Source organism: Echinops telfairi, unplaced genomic scaffold (assembly GCF_000313985.2).
Source record: "Echinops telfairi isolate 266 unplaced genomic scaffold, ASM31398v2 ScPeMD7_7467;HRSCAF=8505_1, whole genome shotgun sequence".
Taxonomy (NCBI): domain Eukaryota; kingdom Metazoa; phylum Chordata; class Mammalia; order Afrosoricida; family Tenrecidae; genus Echinops; species Echinops telfairi.
This window is the reverse complement of record NW_022111368.1, coordinates 13990975-14014046: the sequence shown is the minus strand read 5'-3', so window position 1 is coordinate 14014046 and position 23072 is coordinate 13990975. Positions and strand designations below refer to the sequence as shown.

At 45.9% G+C, this 23072-nt stretch overlaps 1 pseudogene; it reads right to left on the bottom strand.

Moving 5' to 3' along the window:
- Window positions 1-20887: 20887 nt before the first annotated feature.
- LOC115873229 lies at window positions 20888-21857 on the bottom strand (annotated as a pseudogene).
- Window positions 21858-23072: the final 1215 nt, after the last annotated feature.

Below are 23072 nucleotides of genomic sequence, written 5' to 3'. Positions count from 1 at the left end.
GCAGGAAACCAAGGCCAAGACCCTGCAGAGGATCCTGCCCTCTCAACGCTGAATGGGGAGCTCTGGCAGGCCTGGCCTTTGCTCTTGGCGGAGTTGTGGCGGCAGCTCTTCACGGCTGTCCTGTGCCCACACCTGCAGCTTCCACCTCTGGTCGTGCTCACACCTGCCCGACTGGGTGGAGAGAATTCCTGCTAGGATGGCTCTTGTGTCAATAAAAACCATGATGTCAGGAGGGGAAGCCGCTGCTTGTCTCCTGGAACTCACTTGTTAAGAAACCTTGTGCAATTTGCATAGACAGTTGAGATTAAATGAGATTATTTGGAATAAACGTAAGTAGCTTAGTTGTGAGAGTTGACTAATAACGTTCATCAATTTCCTGGTCTTTGGCTTTGGAAACATTGATGATACTGTGTCATGGCGATTTTCTTTGAGAGTTTTTTTCGTTGGGTTTTCATTCAGCTTCTTTTTTTCAATCTTTAAAAAGATTGTATATGTAGAAACTAATTTTCAGAGTGAGGATATAATAAACGGAATATTTGAAATTATAATTTCAAAATAAAGCAGTCGATAACTCTGATTTCCATGCAGAATCCTGTGTTTGTGAATTTTAATCAAAATCCCTAGATAATGGCAGCATGTCCTTGGAATGAAAATAGCAATAGTAGATTTGAAACAGTCGTTGGAATCCGGGGGAATGTCTCACTCGGAATTTGTCACATCTGTCTCTGTGTCCTTGGATGCAGGTCACAGCCCGTAGACTTGATTCCTAGGAACCTGACTGTGGCCAGTTCCTGGATCCTTCTCTGTCATAATCCTCCGTTCAGCTTCTAGAACGCACATCTTCTTGTCTTTCGTGATGTTAGTGAACACTCTTCCGTTTCCCTGTGCTTTTTGTTGTTTACTCCTGTTCTGGAATTCTGACCACCTATAAGTTATTTCTCCTGCTGGTATCCTACATAATTCTTAGTCTTTCTTTGGATTTTTGTTTTGTTTACTTCTTCTCGTTGAGAGACCTATGTGTAAGCTCACGGATGCAGCTTTCTATTGATTCCGTTCCACTCCTGTGCTTTTCTAATGCACCAGGTTCTGACATCTTAGTAGCAATCATATGGATTTCTGTTTGCTATTTTTGTCTGATTTCTAATTTTTTATGTGTTTGTCTGTTCTTGTATTTACTTCATGAATTTCTCTAACCTTTATTCTTTAGACGCCTTGCTTCCATTCATCTAGCCCTCAATCTGTTTAAGGAATCTAAATGTCAGTGTTAAAAAATCACTTTTCTTCCTTGGACAGGTCTTCTGGCTCTGTATATTGATCATATGTTGGGGCCTGTCTACTTGTTTCTTCAAGGGAACTGGACTTGTTTGTTCTCTCTGAGATACCATGTTGTTCTTCTCTTTGTATTTATCTATTTTCTTGAAGAAGAAAGATTTTTATTTTAAAAAATCGTTTTAAATATTTTTAAATAAAAATTTTTAGCACTAAAAATCCAACTCATTTATAAGTTGCAAAACAGTTAAACTTCAAAGTAGCTGGTAGATACTTATTAGCTATAATTTTTGAAGTGCGGCTGACATACAAAAGGGTCTTTAATAAATGTGAGGCAAACTTTTGGTAATATTTCACCTGTAAGTAATCATTCATTCAAAAGTAAAGAACATCAAACACATCTTTTTAAAAGAAGAAAATTTGGAAACAAGATAGTCAATGAAATCATCAATTAAATACAAAATAAATCTTCTCTTTGTATTTACTTCATGATGGTATGTTGGTAAGCCCTTTGGCACTCAGAATCTGTCTGTCGAGGGTGGAATAGAGAATGCAAATGTGTGCACAGCTCTCTGTTCAATATTGAGTTAGCAGTCGAGGGCAAGTTCGCCTGGTGCTTTGGGCTCCCTGTTGATGATTGTGTGCTACAGGAGTGAGTAATGGTGCCCTTGTCTGGTGAAAGATAGAAACAAAAAGAGAAAGAGAGAAATAAAAACAAACATCACCCAGAAATGATTTTTCTTAATGCAATGAGAAAAAAGGGGTGGGGGGACACGCAAATGATAGCAAGGTAACAGAACTGGATAACTAAAAGGGAAGTAAAGGCAAGAGAAGGGAAAAGTAAAAGAGGAAAAAGGAAGAAATAAATATACAATGAGTGAAACTAGAGGTTGGGGAAAGAAGAGAAGATAAGAGAAAAAGCATACAAAAGAAAAAATACTAAGGAAAAGAGAAAGAAGTGAAGGGATAGGAGATAAAAGAAACCGAGGGGAAACGTTGAAGCAGAGCAAAACAGGATGAAAAAAATGGTAAGGGAAAGAAAAATTAAGACAAACAAAGGCAAAAAACGTGAGAACAGGGCAACCCCCTCTGCCAGCTAAGGAGCTCATGGAATATGGTGAGAATGGGTGGTTCCTGCCTGCGTCTATGTTGCCTGGGATCCGGGCTCCTGTAGTTTGCGTTGGCTTAGATTGCTGTTGAGTCAGGTCCTTGTTTTGGAAGGCCCCGGGTAAAGACAGGGCACTTGGCTATAGAAGGAGTTCTCAGCTGTCCAGGGGTGGCCAGGGACTTGGTACTACATGCTCTGCTCGTCCAAGGCTGGGGGATACTTGCACCTTCAGATGCTGGGGTAGTACACGGTGCCTGGTCCATGAGGTAGGGCTCGGCCCTCAATCGGAGCAAGGACTACATGGGGGTGGGGAGGAGGGTGTCACCAGTCACTGGGTGGGTGAGAGTCAGGATGGCCACACTTCTGATCACCTGGAGGGTGTGGAGACAATGGAGGAAAAAGAATGAGCCCACCTTTCCTGAAGCTAGCTACTGTTGTGCCAGGTCACTGGATGGAATGCTGCTTGCAAAAGCTCAAGATGGTCACACCAAAGCAGTCCAGCTAACAATGCACTCTTTATTCTGTTCCATTTCTCACCACTTTCATTCCGCTTCTTCTCCCAGTCAGTAGTTCATCTCTTTCTCTATCCTTTCCTCTGAAGCTCAGGGCTCCAGGCTTATCATTTAGATCTGTTTCATTTGGTCCCTCATGTCTTTGTTTTTGAGGGTCTGTAAGAAAGCTTTCAAGAAATCATTCCATATCCTCGATTTACCATTGGGTATTCTTTTTAAGAATGTATTTTTCTGAATAGGCTTTAGGTTTACAGAGCAGAATAGTTTTCCATTCAATAATTCATACACATTTTGTTTCATGTGTATGAATTTCTGATTCAACTGATTTCAATACCCACAATGTAACATCACTTATCCTACTTCCCTTCCTCCTCCTCCATCTTTTTGCACTTTATAGAAACACATTTACTAAGTCTTGGGCAGGACAAAGACAAAACAAAGGCAAAGGACGCATCATCCAGATGAGAGAGACCATCAGCACAAGGCCATCGTGGTGTCTGAAAACTCACAGGACCGTGGCTACTCAACGAGGGCATGGAGAAGAAAGGGAATGTCACAAAATCACGACTGGTGGCAGATCAGTTTTTCACGATTGAAGTTGGGACTGTGGAAGGGGGAGAGGGACCATGATTGTAATGGCTACACTACTGCAGATTGAAAACTTAAGGATGGTTTCAGGGCTCTCAGCCAAGTCGGTCAGAGTGTGACTGACAGCCATGTGTATCCGAAGACACCCCCATTCTATCAAGGACACCCGCCCCTCCGGGCAAGCCCTAAGAGTTATCTAGGGGCATGGTAGCAGTCCACCATCTTTCTTTCTCAAACAGTTTTATTGATATATGATTCGTGTACCATACGACTCAATGGTTTGAATATATTAAAAGGAGTTGTACGATCATCGCTACCATCCATTTTAGAACTTTTTTTTTCATTTTTGTATTCATTATTATTAGCTCCCAATACAATTATGAGCTGTAAACACAGGGAATCCAGGACACATAAACCCCTCAGGGCCAATAATGAGAGCAGCGATACCAGGAAGGTAAGGGGAAGGTGGGAGTACCCAGGGGGAACCGATCACAGTGATCTACATATAACCCCCTCCCTGCGGGATGGACAACAGAAAAGTGGGTGCAGGGAGACAGACATAGGTCAGAGTAAGACTTGAAAAAATAATAATAATTTATAAATTATCAAGGGTTCATGAGGAAGGGAGGGGAGGGAGGGAAGGGGGCAAAATGAGCTGATACCAAAGGCTCAAGTAGAAAGAAAATGTTTTGAAAATGATGATGGCAACAAATGTACTTGACACAATGGATGGATGAATGGATTATGATAAGAGCTGTATGAGCCTCCAATAAATGATTTAAAAAAATTATTAGCTTCCAACTTCCTCCCAGTCTCCCCTACCATAACCCTAAAAAACAATTAATCTAGTTACTGTCTCTAAATTTACCCATTCCAGAGTCCAATGAAGAAAATTATACACACACATATATATAAATAGCAACATAAAACACAGAAAAACCTCAATCCAAAAGAAAGTAGAAGATAATAAAAATTAGAACAAATTTTAAATGGAGCAAAAGGGAAATCAAGTTATAAGATGTTAAATTTAGTGATATCTGCATTAATTCACTTTCTGATCCGCTTGATCTGAGGGCGGGCTTCTCACTTCCCTGGTCAATGGTCTGAGAAAATCGATTGCAGGCTTAATGGCAGTGGGAGACTCTGTATATGGATTTGGTGTTTTTACTGTCATCCAAAGCCTTCTACCAATCGGGTGCTCAGTATTTAAGCACTGATAAAATTCCCTCCTCTGATGTTGGGTTGTATTATTTATAATCATTGGATCACTTAGGTTGGTACACTTCTTCCTTGTGGATTTAGCTGACATCTCACTTAGATGGCTTGTTTTAAGACAAGCTGTCAAGACCCACCCCTCTGATGCTATTCTTTTTCTATATAGATATTTCTTTTAATTTGTTATTAGCTGGGAGTTAATACATATATCATATCATCCAATTGTTCAATCATATCAAGCATGATTATACAAATGCTACCATCAGTTTCCAAACATTCTTTTTCTTCGTGGACTCCTTGACATTGTCTTCCTTTTACACTCCCACCATCACTATGTCCCCCCATCCCCCGCCCAACAAAAATACAAAAAATGTTGAAAGCCATATCACGCCCAGTGTGCATCAGAGGTGGGGATCAACTAACAAAGTTTTACCTGTTCAAGTCAGGTTTATCCCTTGATCTTGTATACTCATCTCTCCAATGCACTCTATTTCGTGACCACGTTCCTCCCATTCCGCAATTATGAGAGCCGGGCACTGTCTGTTTCTCACACCGCACTTTTTTCTAGTGTGACCCCTTCATAAGGCTAGGTGTTGAACAGGGCTGTATCATAAGAACTGATTGGTCTTGGGTAAGGGATTACAATTAAGTGAAAGCACAAAATCCATTCATATATTTAAGATAGATCTCTATATCTATCTATCTATCTATCTATCTATCTATCTATCTATCTATCTATCTATCTATCTAGATATTCTACTTTGGTGGCAGTATTAACAGCTTTTTAAAGTACTATTGAAATAAGGAGGATATTCATATACAGGAACGCGTTTTAGACTGAAAACATGGACTGTTCACTTATACGGATTTTAAAACTTAAGAGACTGAATCCTGCTGAAGGAAACAGGGAAGGGTTGACGCAGGGCATAAAGTTCTACGGCACTCATTCACTCGGCAGAACGAAGACGTCTTTAAATGCTAATATAAAGGTGGCAAGTTACTGATTATAGACCCATCTTCCTCCTTTCTTAACCCTTCTGAACTTTCTTCTTAGGTAAGTGCTGTGCATTTGATATCAAATGATTGTTTTCCGTTTGCCTGCCTTCTTAGTGTTATTGTTCCCTTTATAGATATGTCTATTGTTTGGTGGAAAATTAAGTCCTTCCAGACCTGGTAGGTGACTAATGGCCACAGTCGCATGGGTTCCACCCGTCTCTATCTTACCAGAAAGCCTGGTCTTTTTTAAAAAATGAATTTTAATTCTGTTCCACATTTTCCCCACTCTCTCCAGGACCTTCTATTGTGATACCTTTCAGAGAAGTTAGGAATGTTAGCTGGGCACCATGCACTTCTTCTGTGCAGAGGACTTTTAGTGAGTGGTTTCTCAGCTTTAGATCCCCAAGCCTTTCTTCTGAGGCACCTCTGCATGGGCCGGACCCTCCAGCTGAATCTGTTGAACAGCACTGAATGCTAGAAGAACCAGATTTAATTCCTGAAGAACAGAGGAATAAAAAGTATAGCTGGGTTTCAGAGACTCTAATGATGTCACTGGAAAGAGACTAGGTAAGGTGACAAGTATAGAAATGTGATTCCCAGAGACGAGAGGGCCAACCTGGGATGGCTGATACAGTGCCAGGCTCTGCTGGCTTTATCCGAGGGGTTGTTTTCTCATTGCCTTTTGCTGCCAAAGCCTTTTGTTGTTGCTCACCTGGGGATGCAGCTTTCTATCCTTAGTCCAGGGCTGGACCATGAATGATCCTCACCAGTGAGACAGTCCCATTCTCCTGGCAATGGCTGGTGGATGGGTGAGCATGAGGAGCAATCTGGTCAATGACATGTGAGTGCTTCCTGAGTGTCTCCAGGTAATTTTTCCTCTGCCAGTTGAAATAGACACAAAGGAAAGAAGGTGCCTTTCCTGCCTCTGGATCTTGCTGTGTGAAGATCTTGCTGTGTGACGTCAGAAGCTGACGGGAATTAACTGGAGAAGGTGGCCGATGCGCTGCCGACCTCTCCATATGGAGAGGAATTCTTGATGTCGTCCCGTGATGGAGTTGACCAACCCGAGGGCTTTTTGTTACGTTGCTGTTGTTAGGTGCCTTCCACTCGGTTCTACTCATGGCAAGCCTATACACAACAGAAGAAAACACCCCCGGGCCTGGGCCACCCTCAGCACTGTAGTTTTGTCTGGGCCCTTTGTTGCAGCCACTGTGTCGATCGATCAATCGATCTCATGGAGGGATTCCTCGTTTTCACTGACCCTCTGCGTCACCAACCGTGACCTTCTGCTCCAGGGACTGGTCTTTCCTGAAAACACACCCACATACTCTCAGGAGGATTGGGGCTATACTTTGTCCAAGATGGATTTGTTTGTTCTTCGGTATCTTTCACCAGTCTTCTCTAACATCATGATTCAAATGGATCACTTCTTCTGTGGCCTTCCTGAGTCCTTGTTCAACTTCCACATTCATCGGAGGTGAGGGTGGATGTATATCGTGGTTTGGGTCAGAGGAAACTTGGTCTTCCCAGTTATGATGGAGTGCCTTCCCACCCGAGGGACGCATCGTCGGGCACTATAGCAGACAAGGTTCCGCTGCTGGTCATACAGTTTTCAGCCGCTCATCCCTTAGAAGTAGACCTCCCACTCCTTCTTCCTAATCTGCCCTCGAGACCTCCCACTCCTTCTTCCTAATCTGCCCTCGTCGGGATGCTCCACTGAAACCCGTCCACTGTGGGTGACACTGATTGTGGTTTAAGTACTGGTAGCATGACAGCAACACCCACATCACCACAGTGTGACAAACTGACAGACGAGTGACAGGATGTCTTGTTATAAATGAGGTCATCCGTCTCGTTCTGTTTGAGGCGCTGAACTAGCTGTTTCCTGCAACTGACAGTAGCGTGACTAGCAGAGTTACTCCAAGTGACTGGTTCTTAGTCCCAGGCACCGATTCGAACCACTCAGGGAACGTAAAAAAGAATGAGACAAGACACTGATTTCTGAGTTCATTATCTAGCAATCCTGGTTTTACTGGTCTAGGGTTAAGGAAAGGCACCGGGGATTTTTAAAGCTTGCCACGTGATTAGAAGGTGCAGCCAGGTTTGAGAATCGGTGCTCTAGTGTAAGAAGAGGATTATAGGAGCTCCTTCGACCCAAAGCTGTATACAATGCAAAGTGATATCAAATAGATGCCTCTTGTACTGAGCTTTCTGTCAGAGAAAGGCGGAGGTGCCATTTCACAGGAAACTGTTAGAACTGGAAGGAGTTTGTGGATCTGGGAACCAGGTAGTGATGGCCTCATTACCTCGTGGGAGGGATGCGCTCACTTCCTCCTCAGTGAGAAGAGCTGGTGTAGGGGGAGGGGTGGGGCGGGGTGATGAAGACATTTGCATTTTAACTTGGGTGTGGGTGGAGGATTCCCCTGGCAGGAAAGCCACTGGTGATGGGAAACCAGATTGCAAAGGGGACCGTGTACCAAGCCCGATTCCACAGCGAGACACATTTGTGACTGAGTGCCGGGTTTGTCTTTTGAGAGTTCCCCACGTGGCTGGAAAAGGAACTTCGTTCCCTAAGTTTGGGGCACGGAGCGACTGTGCGATGCGGTGTGCTGGCTTCCGGTGTGTTGAAACAAAAGTCCTGGGAAGTCACTAACCGAGGCTTGCCAAACTCCGTTCCCCAGAGGAAGGAGAGGCTCACACATAGGGAGGCAATGGCACAGGCAAAACCAGGATCACAGAGCCCAGCTTGGAGCGGGTGGGGAAGGGAAGAGAGAGGCACTGGTCCCAGGGTGGTGCCAACAGAGCTTGGCCCATCAGTCAAGACAGCACCTGTGACGGTGAGTGGTCTTCTTTGCCTGTGAATGCATCTGTAAAGTCTAGTGTCCCTCATCTGTAAAGTCTAGTGTCCCTCCACTCCACTCAACGGGAAAACCAGTGCCAAACCATTTTCTTTGGCGGCCTTGTCTGTAAGGATTCTAACAAGGGACACGTCCCAAATAAGAAGCAAACAAGTCTTTCTCTCTCAGTCTCTTGAGGAATTACCTAAGACTCATGCTTAAAAGTCTCAGTAAGAACAGCCGACTCCGTCTTTGGAATGGTCATGACCAGAAAGAGGATAATAAATCATCATTCATTTCATTTCACAAGAACTCAGTGAGAACCCAGCAGGTGCTGAAGAAGATACAACAGAGGCTGATACTTAACCCGGTCCTCAAAGAGTTCAGAACTTGTTAGGAAAGGAGAACTACATTGTGTAATGAGACAAGAAAATAATTAATAGTCAAATGAACAAATATCATTGGGTGTGAATTGGAGATTCAGAGAAAGCAAAAAGGAGGCCTGGTGACACAATGGTTAAGCACTGGGTTGCTAGCCACAAAGCAGACAACTTGAACCTACCAATGGCCCCGGCGGAGGAAAGGCCGGCCCTCTGCTCCCATATAGAGCACAGCCCTGGAAACGTGATGGGGCAGTTCTACTCTGTCAGGCGAGGTCGCCCTGAATCAGAATGGACTTGGTTGCACATGACAACAGAGAAGGAGAAGTAAGAAAGAGTCGGGTTGGATGTTTGGGGGTGCATAGGATTTGGCTTGGCGGAGGGGCATGCATGGCTGGGGAGGAGGATCCAACTGACACAGAGAACCAAGCTTAGCGAGGTGGGAGGTGGGAGGACAGCCCGAGGGGAGTGGTGGCAGTGAGCTGGCAGTGGAAGTGTGACCAGAACCTGGGAGACGCTGACAGGCCAGAATAGCTGGGAGAAAGAACAGCAACATTCTAGAATTGACTCATGTGTTCTGAGTCATGTGGGCGGAATTCTATCATTTATGATGCTGCTCTGGCGCTTGCCTCGCCCCACCCTGCTTCGGCAACTGTGTCATGAGCAAACAGGTGGTGCCGTGTGAATTGACACGGGATAAACATTCCTTCCAGAACATAGACCAACTTACTCCTTCTGTTTCTGAGAGGCTGTTGACATGGAATCGTTGAATCAGTGAGCATTCTCACACAAATGCTTGTCTGTGACAAAATAATAATTTATAAATTATCAAGGGTTCATGAGGGAAGGTGGAGCAGGGAGGGAGGGGGGAAATGAGGAGCTGATACCAAGAGCACGAGTAGAAAGCAAATGTTTTGAGAATGATGATGGCAGCAAATGGACAAATGTGCTTGACACAATGGATGAATTATGATAAGAATTATATGAGCCCCCAATAAAATTATTTAAAATAAAAACGTTTGTCTGTTGAGCAATCTCCTCGGGGTTTCCTGGGGGCAAATGTCACTGTCTTCTCTGGCCGGCATCCCACTAGCACTCTCGGACGCACTCCCAGGGACCTGCTGCTCTCTGACCTAGCACAATCTACTTGTCCTCCAAGGTCCTGCTCTTCCTTACAGCCTCCCCTCGCTCCCCGGAGGTGCTGTTGCTTGGGGACCCTCCCATGCAGTGCCCCTGCCTGCTTCCTCGTGTGTAATGCACAGGGCCGCCAAGGCTCCCTCCGGCTCCTCAGTAAAACCAAGAGACCAAGCTCACTGCCGTCAAAAAGCCACCCATCACTGCTGACTCACAGCGACACCTGTGGGTGTCTGAGCTTATGACTGTTTACAGGAGCAGAAAGCCCAGTGGGTTAAAATTTAGTCATATTTTTCTCTTCCCTCTAACTTTATTAGAGGCAAAAATGGTACATATCACTAATATCTAATTTTTTTCAGGACACATAGACATACCCCTGAACAAAGTTCTAAAGGTACCAAGGGGCACAGTAAATGTTCCACTCGCCACCTAATGCAGGCTAAGGCAGCCCCTCCTATGAGAAAGACTCTCCACCCACGAACAGCTGTGATTCTAGGGTGCATTTTTCTTTTCGTATAAGTGGTATCACACTCTCCTCGCCATTCGGAATGCTAGTTTGTTGGGGTTTTTCCCTCTTAACATGACATCTTGCAGAATTGTTCGTCTCTCTACATCATTTGAGGAGCCTTGGTAACAGTGTTACACACTGGGCTGCTAACTGCCAGGTCACCAGATCGAACCCACCAGCTGTTCCAAGGGGAAAAGATGAGGCTTTCTGTTCTCACAGATACTTATGGTCTTGGAAACCCAAGAGTTCAGTTCTACTCCGTCGTACAGGGTCGCCGCTATGAGTCAGAAAGGACTCTATAGTAGTAGATTTTACACCAAGTTCTGCCTCTTCCTTTTTTTAATACCTCCCCAGACTATTCCACGATGTGCATATACACGTAATTCATCTAACTAAGCTGCCATTGACTAACATGTCAGACTAGCACAATCGTAATGACTGTGCTTGTAAATACATAATTGTGCACGTGTACCAGAGTATCTGTAGGATAATTACTGAAGAGTAGAATTCTTAAGGACAAGGATGTACGTGTTTCAAATTGTGATGCATGTTGGCAAATTGTCTCTGCTTGTATTAATTTGCACACCCACACGTGAGCTATGAGAAGGTAAATTTCCCCACGCCCTCAGAAACCTAGCATGTTATCCAACTTTTTGCAACTGAGACCAAAAAATATTTACCAAATACTCCTTCTTAGATAGCACCCTGCTTGGTGAATGTGTCTAAAGTGGAAATAAGAAAGGCACCCTCGTTCCCTGGAAGCATCTGTCACGCACCGTCCCTGCTGGAAAGTGTGGGATTACCCAATAAGCAAAGTAAGCATGAGCTTACTTGTGCTTCTTTACTAACCTGTAGTGTACACTTTCACTTCCCCACCACAGCAAACATTCTGCTTTCTGGTTTGACAGGCACCTGTCTCTTTCCCAGGCGCTCCATTTCTTCTTACAGAATCAAAGCCTCTTTGTAGTCCCAATCCCTGATAGGGATGGTGGACTTCTGCCTAATTTACTAATCCGTAGTTAACAAGGTCTGGATGGCCAGAAGAAGAAACAAAGCTCTCTTGGAGAAAGTGCAGTCAGAGTGCTCCTTAGAAGCTAGGCTGATGAGACTACCCCAAAGGTTGATGGTTCAAACACCCAGGACAAAGACGTAGCTCACGGCTCCTGTGGAGACTTTCTGCAACAAGGCGACACTGCCCTCTGTGCATCAGAATCGGCGTCAGTAACGTGAGCTATCATCACTCACTTTGGTCCAGCCTTGGCCATTAGGCATTCTTTCAGAGCATTGCCGGTCCCTTTGGCAGGCCTCAGGTGGGCTCTGGACCACTTCTTTACGATTTACTTCCATAAGATGCTTGGATCAGTCATCGAATTTTCCTGACTTATCTCTGGGAATCAACTGCTTCTCCAAGAAGCACGGATTTCTTTATGGCAAAGTGATACTTAGAAATCAAGATCGGAGTAGGAGGTATGCTCAATACCACGAGGATATCACTGCTTTTAGACATGCACAGGGGAGAGAACTAGAAAATATATGTACAGGGGCATGAAAATGTTCTCTGTTTGTTTTTGCTGAGAAGATGCATAGCAGAATTGACCCCACTGCAGCCATTTCTACATTACAATCCAGTGACATCAGTTACATTTTTAGAAGTAGGCAACCATCATCACCCTCATTTCTCAAGTTGTTCCACCTCCATTAGCATCAGCTCCCTACTTGTTCTATGGAAGCTTAACAGTTGCTGGAGTTACACAGTCTCAAAGCAGATGACCTTTTACAGTTATGCTGGATGGTTATATGGTTTTCAGAAGACTTCTGGGGATATTTCTGGCTTAAAGGTTATCTCAGGGCAACAGTTGGGGGTACACATCCAGCCTTCATGGCTCCTCCAGAAAGTCTGGATTTAATGAGAGTTTGAAATTCTGAACGAATGTGATCTTGAATTCTTATGGAATCAAGATTTAAAAAACAACTCACTGCTATTCAGTCAATGTCGACTCACAGTGACCCACCTGTGGATTCCTGAGACTGTAACTGTCTGCGGGAGTAGAAAGTCCTGTTTTTCTCCCTCATAGGGGCTGGTGGTTTTGAACTACCGACCATGTGGGTTGCAGTCCAACACATAACTGCGATGTCATCAGTGCTCCTATGGAATCAAGACAGAGCAAACCAAATGAGTGAGCAACAGACAAGGCCAGGAGACCTATTCAAGGAAGAAAGGCATTGGAACTACGGAATTAAAAAAACATCATTTTGCTGGGGCCTAATACAACTCAGCACAATCCATACACCCATCCATTGTGTCAAGCACATTTTTACATTTGTCGTCATCATCATTTTCAAAACATTTTCTTTCTACTTGGGCCCTTGGTATCATCTTCTCATTTTCCCCTCCCTTCCCCACCCTCCGTCCCTCATGAACCCTTGATAATTTATCAATTATTATTATTTGTCATATCTTACACAGAACACTGTCTCCCTTTACTCACTTTTCTGTTGTCCATCCCCCCTGGGAGGGGGTTATATGTAGATCATAGTGATTAATTCCCCCTTTCTCCCCCCCACCTCTCCCTTACCCTCCTGGTATGGCTACTATCAATATATTGGCCCTGAGGGGTTTATCTGTCCTGGATTCCCTGTGTTTCGAGCTCTTATCTGTACCTGTATACATGCTCTGGTCTAGTCAGATTTGTAAGGTAGAATTGAGGTCATGATAGTGCTGGGGGGGTGGGGGTCAGGGGAGGAAACATTAAAGAACTAGAGGGAAGTTGTATGTTTCATCGTTGTTATACTGTACCTTGACAGGCTCATCTCCTCCCCATGACCTTTCTGTAAGGGGATGTCCAATTGTCTACAAATGGGCTTTGGATCTCCCCCCGCACTGCCCCTCATTCAAAATGATATATTTTTTTGTTCTGGGTCTTTGGTGCCTGGTACCTGATCCTATCGACACTTCGTGATCACATAGGCTGGTGTGCTTCTTCCATGTGGGCTTTGTTACTTCTCAGCTAGATGGCTGCTTGTTTATCATCAAACTTTTTAAGACCCCAGATGCTCTATCTTTTGATAGCCGGGCACCATCAGCTTTCTTCACACATTTGCTTATGCATGCATTTTTTCTTCAGCAATTGTGTCAGGAAGGTGAGGATCACAGAATGCCAGGTTATTAGAACAAAGTGTTCTTGCATTGAGGGAGTACTTGAGTAGAGGCCCAATGTCCGTCTGCTACCTTAATACTAAACCCATATGTACATAGATCTATTTCCCCATCGATATATTGAATATGTTTACATATGTACACACCTGTATTTAGACCTCTGTAAATGACTTTTGCCTCCTAGGAACTAAGGAATTTTTTTTTAAGACTTCTGGATTTCATGGAGGTTGAGGTGACCCACTCAAGTTATCACCCTGAGATGTTCTCTTTAAGGCTCAATGAGAAAACTGGTTTCTTAAAAGTCAAGCAGTAGTCTGTCTCTACGCTTTGTGCTTTTACAAAGAATAATCTACACGCAGTTTCAACAATATAAAGTTCTAGGATCAGACTAGAGCTGTATTCCGGGGTACATCAATAATTATCTGCATTGTTCTTTGGGAACATATTGGACATCCAAGCATTATTTAAACATTATTCTAGCCCTGTCTTCATGGCAATGTAGTGAAAAGATGAAATACAAAATTCTGTAAAGATCTTTCTTTTTAGAACATTTTTGACCCTCTAATCAGAAATGTTGCCCTGGTTTGCAAATTACATATGAAATAAACTTTAATGATTTCGATTATTGGCTTAATATGATTCTTGTTTTAACAGAAAGTACGCAAGTCCACGCATAGGCACACATCTACATTTATTTCTTAATGAGGATGCTGGGACTTCATCTCATATACTTAAACATGTTCTCAGGAGAGACAAGTCTCTGGAGAAGGACATCATGCTTGATACAGTAGACGGTCGGAGACAAAGAGGAAGATCCTCCGTGAGATAGGTTGGCACAGTAGCGTTAACAACGGGCTCAAACATACTAACAATTTGATGGTGCAAGCCCAGGCAGTGTTTTGTTCTGCTGTACATAGGATGACTACAAGTCAGAACAACTGGATCGCTTCTAACAATGTTCATTCATTCATTCACTCATTCATTCATTCACAATATCAGGAGTTCATATTGATGACTGTGATGTCATTGCAGTCATCATTTGAAACATCTTTGGCCCACGATAAGAAACCTGGCTCTTATCATTTACTGTATATTGACTCACTTGTTCAACCTTTGTATACTTATAGAATTCTTGGGTGGTGACAATGCTTAACACGCTTAGTCAGTATCTGGAAGGTTATAGATTTGAGCCCGCCCTGAGGGACCTTGGCAAAAATGCCTGAAGATCTGCTTGCAAAAAAATTAGCTACACTGAACACTACTCACAGGTCTACATGGAAGGGGTCACTCAAGGGCAACTGTTTAAAAGCAATTTCAGAATTGCTAGCCCTCTCCCCTGTGAGAAACAAATGCACCAATCCCAGTCCATTGTTTTAATGTACAGTTCTTTGGTTGTTAGCCTTACAGTACTATGGTAGTTACATAATCTGTTGTCAACTTGAAACTTAAGAGTGAAGGGGTAGAATTAATCCAGTCAATCAGTTGCAGCTTGATGACCTCATTTGGAGGTGCTAAGGAGATAAATAGCTTGCTGGAGGCAGGACACTTGCTCACTCCCTGTGAGACATTACTGATGACAAGCCTGATGGAGCTATACTGACGCAGCCAGAGTGCTGGAGCGGGAGGAGCCAGGTGGAGACTCCTGCCAGCACTGAGATGCTTATACCGCCACTGGATCCACAAGACCTTGCGGCCACTGGCCTGTAATCTTCCTGCATTTGGGGTCATTACATTTGTTTTGTGAGTCTGAAGAGGAATTTATAGATTGGTATTGGACATATGGACTAATATCGGACTTATGGACTTGATCTGGACTGGGCTGGGATGTTTTCTTAATGTACAATGGCTCTTGTACATAAAACTCTTTCTTATATACATATGAGTGTCTATGAATTTCTTTCTCTAGTCGACCTGGACTGACACACTTAGAGTACCCACTCACAACACTACTTTTCTAAGTTATTGAGATTAGGGAAATTATTTAATTTAATGTAATAAAAATTGAAACAGTTTTATTGGCTTGTAATCCACATACCATGGACTGCTGAAAGAACAAACAAATCTATCTTGAAAGTATGGCCAGAGTGCTCCTTAGAGGCAAGGATGGCAAGAATCTGTCTTACGTACCTTGGACATGTTTTCAGGAGAGACCAGTCCCTGGATAAAGACATCATGCTCAGTAAAGTGGAGGGGCAGCAAAATAGTGGCGGGTCCTTGCCGAGATGGGTGGACACAGTGGCTCAACATGAGGCTCAGGCATGGGAGCATCATTTGTCATGGTGACCCCATCTGCTTCTACGCCTTGTTGGATCTGTAGCTCCCCAGTTGGCTTTCAGCCCCAAGTAGAGAAGTGTGTTTTTGTGGTAGCAACAGCCCAGCAAAAGACTGTCCCAAAGCCTGTGTGCCCTGTGGGTTAGCAGCCCCACGGGGGGCACAGCTCAAGTGCTCAGCCCTATGGAGAGAGCCTCTGGTGACCTACTTCCTTGGATGAGCTAAAATTTCAACTGCGGGCCTTCTTCTGGCCACACAATGGGCGGGCAGCTGAGGATGTCAGGGGCCCTTTGATAGCATCCACACTAGCTGAGGTCTCTTTTGAATTAATACTGGTCCTCCTTGCAGGCACCGGCAGGTCCCCGAGTCCTTAAATGGCAGTTTTTCTTTCAGGAGGGTGACCTTTGCAGACCCCTAGCTGGTTCCACCTCCTTTAGCTGAAAATAATCTCATTGCATCCCCGTGTTTCCTTTGAAACTGAACACAACATATGAGGAGGCTTCAAAGAGAGGTGGAAGAACAGAATTATACGATGTCTGCATCTTCCTTTCCCATCTGAAATTTTGTAGGAGCCTGTTAGAAAATCTGATAGGCACAATTAGGAATGCTTTTTGAGCTAGGGGTGGGGCTTTCAGAAAAGCCCAGAACCCAATGCTTTGGAAGCTGAGGAAGGGCAAGCTTGCCAGCAAGTGGCAGGCTGGTTGTGGGGCATACGGCATTTCCTCAGGGCTGCTAGGGAGCCCTGGTGTTGGGGCTGTGATCTGCAAAGTCAGCAGCTTCTCCACAGGAGAAAGATGGGGTTCGACTCCCATGGCAGTTCTACCCTGTCCTATAGGGTCTCTATGAGTCGGCATCGAGTTGGTGGCAGTGAGTTTGGTTTTGGGTTTGTAGGACTGCTAACCATGAAGTCAGAGGTTCGAACCCACCAGCCTCTCCTCGGGGAGAAAGATGAGGCTGTCTGCGTCCCTAAAGATCTGAAGTCTCAGAAACCCAAAAGGAGCAGCGCCACTCTGTGGTGTTGCCTCGAGTCAGGATTGACTTGGTGTTGGGGGGGCGGGGGGGTTGGGTTGGGTTTGAAGCCTCCTGCGGTGAGAAGGGTGAGGGGCTCTACCATCCATTCTCTTTTCAAATCCGCTTAGTGCAAAACAGTAGGGCAGAACTTAAACAGAACGTGTACATCTTTATCAGGCAGGGCTATCGGTTGAGGTCATCAAGCCCAGAAGCCCAGAGGAGGAGAAAGGAAACAATTTGGGGAGGGATCATGACGGAGCCGGCGCAGCATACTTTCAGTACCTGCTTCTCATTAGCAGTGACACAATCCAGCCATGCCGTGGATGCAGTCATAGCAAGCCTCGCCCCTGCCCCCAATCGGGAGGGAGTCAGTGAAAAGAAGAATTCCTTCTGCCCAACAGACTCTTCTTCTCCACACCCCTCCGCCCACTTCCATTTCTGAAGGCAGTGCCAAACGCTCAAAGGGAAATTTGATATCCATATGGTTTGGATCACGTACCCTTACCTCAGAGAAGCAGCGGTTTTGCAAGAGTTCTTCCATTGCCAAGTGTCTCCGAATAGCCAGAAAATGCTTTTCCCAGAAAATGTGAGAGCTAAGCTCCACAAGTTACTATCTGCTTGCCCCCCCCCTTTCCTCTGCCCCACCCCCCTTAGCTAAAATTCCCTTCCCATCAACAAGTCTTCGTGAAATGTCTTCTCTGTGGACAGGAGCCCTGGTGGCACAGTGGTGATGCGCTCCACTGCTTGCCAAAAGGTTGGCAGTGGCGCTCCCCAGCTGTTCCGGGGGAGCAAGATGTAGCGGGCTGCTTCTCTAGAGACTGCCTGGAGGTTTGGGAACACGATGGGCCAGTTCCGCTCCATGCCCGCTAGGGCTGTGTGCTCAACAGTTACGGGAGCCTAACATGTGTCCAGAAGGAGGGGGCCAACGATAAGGGATCGCCGGTCCCCGTCTCCGGAATGTAAAGCGAAAAGTAGACATGGGAGGAAGGTGTGACCACGATGAAGCTGCTAGCCTGCTCCAAGCACCAGTGACAAAGGAGGTCACCAGGGCCCTGCGGGAAGGGTTGCAGCATCTCTTGAGAGGGAGTCCCTTGCTGAAGGTCACCCAGGGAGTGATGCCTGAGCTACAATCCAAACAGCCAGATCTGCCTTCTGATCACCCCTATCCTTACCATCCAGAAAGTGGTGCCTGGAGACGGAGAGTGAGAGTGGTCCCTGGCTCACATCACGCCACCAGCGCCCTAGAATGGAGCATGTTGGAAGTGTTACGACAGTGGCTGCCCCGCTTGTGTGTCTTCACCACCATACAACAAAACCAATGAGCTAGAAAGAATCCGCGCGGGAGCGTGACAGCCACTCGGGGTGGTCGGAGAAGCCCTTGGCTGGGACCCACCCCTCCCTGCTTTTGTGTCTGCCTTCACACCACCTTCTGCTTCCTTCTTGCCAGCTCAATAAACGCAGTGAAGCGTTGTGAATGGGGTCCTCCCAAAGAGCCCGCCCAGTCGCGTCCAGGCACAGCTTGTTCTCAGCTGCTGCTTCTCACCCGCTGCTGCCCTGCCGCCGCTGCTGGGCACTGCAACCGGCCAGGCCCATCCAGTTCTGCAGGTTTGACAATGTTCAGTCATGAACCCTGGGAGCAGCTTGGCCCTGCTGCACGGCAGGTGGTTTTCTTTACAAATGACAGAGCAAAGACCTTGATTCTCCCCCAGCACTGCAAAAGCCAGGGCTAAAAATACTTAGGAATGATGGGAAGTGTTTACAATAGCCCTTGCCAGAGGCCCGGCAAATCTGTTTAAAGACAAGCAGAAATGACTTTCATGTAACAAAACCAGCCACGGTCGGTTGCTAGGGTCTTGAGTGAGATTCTTTTCCCCTTATAAAACAGGGTTTGGGTGGTTTCAGCTGCTGGCCTTGAATTAGGGGTCTAACGCATAACCACTACACCACCAGGGCGTCTGGATACCTCATAACAATGGTGATTTCTGCTTGAACCTGCAGAGTTGGTCTCTAGCCATTAGGAACCATACATAGTCCAGTGATCAATCATGAACTCCCCACTGCTGAGCTGTTTTCCAGAGGGGTGGGGCCTGGAGAGGCAGGCCTCCCAGCTCACCCAGGCCTGCTTCCAGCTTCCGCTCTGAGCTGGGTTGACGCAGGAACACCCAGAATGACCTGGCCCTTAGCTAGGGCTACTCTGGCCTCAGGGGCCCATCTAACCTAGCACATTCTTCCACACATATGTTTCAAGTTTTCTCAAACACAGCAGCAAAAGAAATTCTGCTGTGGGGCTCCAACCCGCGGGGACACCATGTGTGACAAGCAGAACTGCTTCAGGGATTCTCTGGACCATATGCTTCATAGGAGCAGCCTGCCATTGGGCCAGGTCAAAGCACAGACCTTTGGGTTATCGGTCAAGTACAAACCATGTGTGCTGCTCAGAAACCCCAGCTGGGCTTTTACTGCCACCTCAGATGATCTCTTGGAGCCAAGTTCTGGCTCCTCCCCCCTCCCCGTGCCCCTCAGAGTGGGAGAAGGATGGAGATGGAAATGGGAACGTCGTCAGAATGGGACCTTTAGACGGGTCCTACATGAGCCCCGATGGCATAGTGGTTATGCATTGGGGTGCTAATCACAAAGTCCTCAGTTAGAAACCACCAGCCATTTGGGGGAGAAAGACGGGCTTTCTACTCCTGTAAGGAGTTACAGTCTCAGAAACCCACAGGGGCAGCCACCCTGTCCTATAGGGTCGCTAGGAGTCAGAATGGACTCCGTGCCAGTGAGTTTGGGTTTGGGACTTGAGATGTACATAGAACCCAAACCAAACGCACTGCCATTGAGTCCACAGGAGAGAACGGCCCTGTGGGTTTCTGAGATGAGACTGTTGCCGGGAGTAGAAAGCTCTTCCTTTCTCCCTCAGAGTGGCTGGTGGATTCGAACTGAAAACCTTTCTGCTTAGTAGTCCAATGCATAGCCACGGCACCACCAGGGTTCCTAGATGTACATAGCTATATGTCAAAGTCCAACCGTAATTGAGCACTTGGCTGCCCATTGAAAGGTGATGGTTCAAACCCACCAGTTTCTCCTTGAAGAAAGATGTGGCAGTCTGCTTTGGGAACGACCATAGCTTTGAAAACCCTGTAGGGCCATCCTACTCTGCCCTAGAAAGACAGTCAAAACCAAACCCGTGCCACAAGGCTACTCTGAGTGGAAATCGACTCAGCCGCAGCAGGTTGAGTCTTTGGGGTTGGATGTTCATGACCAAGTTGCCATGTATGTCTATTTAATCCCGGCTCATTGCCTGGACAAACAGGTCGATGTGTTCCAGATCAGTCAGTTGTCAAATGTGGCAGCACTGGGTACAAAAGCCCACCTGCTGCACCCTGCCACTGAAGTCAAATTTCCGGAGTTTGCAGACCCACTGCACCCAAAAGGAGCTAAATGGTTGCCAGGCTCTGGGAACAGGAGGGAATGAGTGACTGGCTAGGGGTCTGGGTGTCTTTTGGGGTGATGAAATGCTCTGCGGTATATAGCGGCGATGGGAACATAAAACTATGGGTATACAAAAGCCACAGGAACATACTTTACAAGGGTGATGTTTATGGTATGTGAATTATGTCCCAATAAAAAAAGAAGCGTGACAGCAGGACTGAGAGGGACAATACTGATGCCAAGAGGCCTCTTGCGTCCTTTCTCATTTGGAAAGTCCCTGGGGTTTATTTTTTATTTCTTTTTTAAGCTCATCTAGAGGTGAGTGACCAAACCCCAAAATACCTAAAACAAAGACTTCTCCCTCTCCCTACAATGGCCCTTTGCACTTCTTTTTTCACTCAAAGATTTGGTCCTAGTGTAGCACAAGGGCTGAGAGTGATGGAAGGGGTAGGGGTAGCATGGTGGGTTGGCATCAGATGCCCATCCCAATGGCCATGAATGTGCCAAAGGTGGAGGGGCTCTGCATCATGGTTTTCTTGCTCCCAGCCTGAGACAGGAAAAGGTGCCAAAGAGAACCGTGCCCTTGACATCCACAGAGAAAGGCATCACAAAGCACATCTTCATGCCATTGAAATAGCTTGGCTGGGGCTGCCCATAAGGACCCACAGCCACGGACCAGCATTTGAATTGGGGATTTGGTCGTTCACACACGTGTCTCACACAGTACTTCCCTTAGACATGGCATCTTTCTCCACACGTCTAAGTTATCTAGGGCTCCTACAAAGGAAATATCACAAGTGAGTGGCTTTTACACAAAGGAGATGTATTCTTCCACAGGTTGGGAGGTACAAGGCCAAATCAGTGCATAGATCTCGAAGGATTTCTCTGTATCAGGTCTGGAGACGGTCCGTGTGTCCTGCCAACACCTGTTGGCCCAGCAGCCCTTGGAGATATCAGTGTGTTTGGGCATCGACCTTCCCAGGAGGTTAGGAGGCCCTCAGCACAGGGACTCTGGGTCCAAAGGATGTGGTCCACTCGACTCTTCTTTCTTAGTGGGAATAAGGTTCCTCTGACCTCTCTGCTCACTTGTTTAGTCTCTTTACTATCTCAAAGGAGATAGACTCACCCTACACCCTAATCCTGTCCATTGTATGCTGCCTCATTAACCTAACTGCCTTTGACCTTGCCTTACTAACATCAGAAAGGTTAGGGTGTATAATACATAGAATAATTACATCAGATCACAAACTAGTATACTGAGAATCAAGGCCTCGTCAAGTTGACACGTATTTTGTCAGGGACACAATTTAATCATGACGCTAAGTTAGAATTTCTTATTTCTAGGACGTGAGTCTATCTATGCCCCATTAATGGTTTTTATCTGCTGTCCTTTAATACATACTTATGTTTATTGAGTACCAACCACAGGCCAGATCTTCCATTCGCGAAACTTACATTTTAGTCCAAGAAGATAGGGACGCAATCAACATAATAAGTAAGTCCATCATGTGGTTTGTGAGGCAGTAATAACTATTAAGGAAGTGGAAACATTAAAGCCAGGTAGAGTGTCTTGGGAGAGACCCTGGGTAGTGAGATCGGCTAAGCACCGGTCAAACGTTGACAACTCTATGGCTTGCAATTTTAATCTGTACACACCGGGTCATGAGTCAGCTCCAACGCGACGGCACTGGTGTTGGTTTACAGGGGGTTGGGAGTGGGGTGCATGAGGTGGGGCGAGACGGACTGTAAGTTTAAAATAAGGTGGTCCGAGCAGACCTCACTGAGAAGGTGTCATTTGAGCACAGTCCGGTAGGGGTGAGGGAAGGAACCCTCTGGTTATCTGGGAGGAGGGCACCCTGGGCCGAAGGCAGGAGCGCCTGGGCGGCCAGTCAAGCCAGGGAGGGGAGAAAAGGAGAGGAGGTGAAGAAAGGCACAAGGGCAGGGGCTGCAGCTCACATAAAGTAAGGTTAGGTCTGTGGACCGAAACTACTCCCAGAGGCCCTTCAGCTACACGGCAGACTGGCTCATAAAATAAAGACTATCATCAGTAAGTGCTGTGGCCTTTACAGAAAATCTATCTGATAACAATCAGTCAACATTTACTCTACAGCACGGATCAGGTGGCAAGGAGAAGGGGGTATCAGAGCAGTGAGGGATGAGAAGGTTGACAATGTGGTCAATGCAACGAATGTCTCTGATGCAGTGTTTAAGTCGCTGAATTCAAAACCGATGCTCTGAGATGTTACCTCCACCTAATCCACAGTAAAAAGTTCAAAAAAGAAAAATGCAAACAACATCATTGACAACTTGCATAACTCTCTCAAAAAACCCTCAGACCATTGAGGTAGTTAGTTTACTGTGCTAACCTGGCTGATAAACACATGTGGGGTTAATTGAAGGGCGGAGGGATAAATGGTTCAGTGAGCCTCACCTTCGTAGTTTCCGGGTCTCTTGATTTGTGGTCGGACCAGGGTGCAGCTGCCTTAGCCAGTTCCCTGCTTCAATTGGCAAAGCTCACTTCCTGTGAGACATCCCTGAGAAGAAACCACATGGACCTACCCCGATGCAGCCCTGGGTGCTGGAGCAGCCGTGTGGAGACCCCTGCCAGTGCTGAGATGCTTACACATCCCCAAGGAGAAGCCGCATGGATCTATCCC